The sequence below is a fragment of the Corvus brachyrhynchos genome, unplaced genomic scaffold (genome assembly GCF_000691975.1).
Source record: "Corvus brachyrhynchos isolate BGI_N302 unplaced genomic scaffold, ASM69197v1 scaffold427, whole genome shotgun sequence".
Taxonomy (NCBI): domain Eukaryota; kingdom Metazoa; phylum Chordata; class Aves; order Passeriformes; family Corvidae; genus Corvus; species Corvus brachyrhynchos.
The window spans coordinates 357,507-359,770 of NW_008239046.1; positions in this window are offsets into that span (position 1 = coordinate 357,507).

Here is a 2,264-nt window from a genome sequence, read left to right on the forward strand (position 1 = left end):
GCGGTTGTGTGCACTCCTGCCCACGGAGTGGCAGCAGGGCTGCCTGGCTGGCAGCGGAAGCAGGGTGAACTATTTCCTGATGCAGAACCTACATGAGATCAACCTCTCGGCGCTGTGGGGTGCTGCAAGAATCTTTGAATTGGTGGAACTTGTTGGCAATGGTACCTACGGGCAGCAGCTTTTCTTCTATATAGAGAAGAGGAGGAAGGGAGGAGATATGAGGGAGAACAACGTGGTGGCACCAAGGGCAGTGGAAAAAGAGGGGAGGAGGTGCTCCAGGTGCCAGAGCCGAGATTCCTCCACAGGCTGTGGTGAGGACCATGGTGAAGCAGGTTGTCCCCCTGCAGTCCATGGGGATCCACGGTGGGTGCAGAGATCCACTCGGAGCCTGTGGGAGAAGTGCTCACAGCAGAGTGAGTGGATACCAGAGAAAGCTGTGATCCAGTGGGAGACCCGAATGGAAAGAGAGGGCCCTGCTTCCAAACAAGAGCAGCTTATCCTTAGAGGACTGCACCCCGTGGACAAGTGACCCACGTCGCAGCAGTTTTAGGAAGATTGTTTGCCTGTGGGAGGGACTCACGTTGCAGCAGTTTTGGCAGGACTGCTGCTCATGAGAGTGGACCCATGCTGGAGAAGTTAATGGAGAATTGTCTCCCATGGGAGGCACCCCACAGCATAGCAGAGGAAAGACTTCTCTCCCTGAGCAGACAGAAGAAGATCTCGAGTGCTAAACTGACCAAACCCCCCACGCCCTGTCTCCCTGTGCTGTTGGTGGGAAGGAGGGAGGGGCTGGGGGGAAAAAGGTGTTTTAAAGGCTTATTTTACTTCTCATTATCCTCCTCTGACTCTGTTAACCATAAATTTACTTTATACCCTTAAATTTGAACCTGTTTTGCCCTTAGAGTGTTTTCTCCCAGTCCTCATCTCAACTCATGAGCCCTTAGTTAACTTTTTTCCCTCTATTCTGCCCAGCTGAGAGCAAGAAAGGGTGAGTGAATGGCTTTTGTGGGTGCCTGGCGTTTGGCCAGTGTCAAATCACGACAAGTATCCAGCCTGCCACGGCTTTATCCCTTCCCTGAGCACCTTCCTTACCTTTGGTGAACAGTGTGGTGGCCCTGAAGAAGCTGTTTTTCAGCTGTTTCCAGTGAGCTTCCTGCCTGAAGTGCCAGGCTGAGCAGGGAGGGCAGTGCTCCAGCTGTCTGGGGACTAGGACAGGCTGGGTCATGTCCCTCTGTGTGGTGGGGGAGCACCAGAACAGGCACCCCACCTGTTGATTATGGGAGGGCTAGACTCTACCAGAATCCCCAAAAGCTGCTGTAGGTCCTGCTCTGGGACAGGGAGGGCACCCACAGCCTGGCAGGTTCTGTGTCCTCCTAAGCACATCTGTAAGTCCCAACACAGCTGAATTCACAGTTGAAGTATCTGTTTTGTAGGTACAAACTCACAAAATAAAATAGCAGGAGCCCAAGTCTTAGCAAATGCCACAGGAACCTCTCCAAAACAAAAACTTCCCCAGGGGATGGATAAGGCTCTGTGCCACACTTGCCACCTACCTTCCGCTGTGACTTCTTTCAGGCAGTTTCTTATACCTGAAAGGTAAATCTTGGAAGTGATGCATACCCTGACACCTGACACTGGGGCAAGGCAGGGACCAGCCGCAGGCAGCACCCCGAGTCCCAGCCGGCTTCCCAGGCTCTGCCAGCTCCCAGCACGGAGCATCCTGCACCCCAAACACCCTCCGGTCCTGCCCTGCACCTCGGCTCTGCTGTCCAGTCCCACATGGGCGGGGTACCAGCTCCAGCCCCCTGCAAGCTGGGACTGCCTAGAGGACAGGAGCAATTCCTCTGTCACCCTCCCGTGTCTGCCAGGACACCAGGCATCCGTCAGGAAGGGGATGCAGCCGGCTGGCTGAGCTGGGACCTTGTGCACTAGGAGGGGACAGCTCGGTGTTTGTCCGTGTGCCCTGTGCTGGGGAGGACACCTTGCCCAAACAGGGGAACCTGAGTACTCTGCTTACATCGTTTTCCTACCGGGTCTTTTGTCAGAACACCAGCGTGAGGGAGTTCATTAAACCGATTCGCTGTGGCAGAAAAAAAAATCCCCAGATAATGAGAAAAGCTGGAGCCAACCCAGGCAACCTGCAGTGCTCTCTCCCGAGCTGAGGCAGCGGCAGAGGCAGCTCTGAAAGGCGACAGTTAAGACTGGCCCGTGTCTTCAGGCAAAAAAAGGCACAAGACCCCGGGGACAACCCTATGTCCGGCATC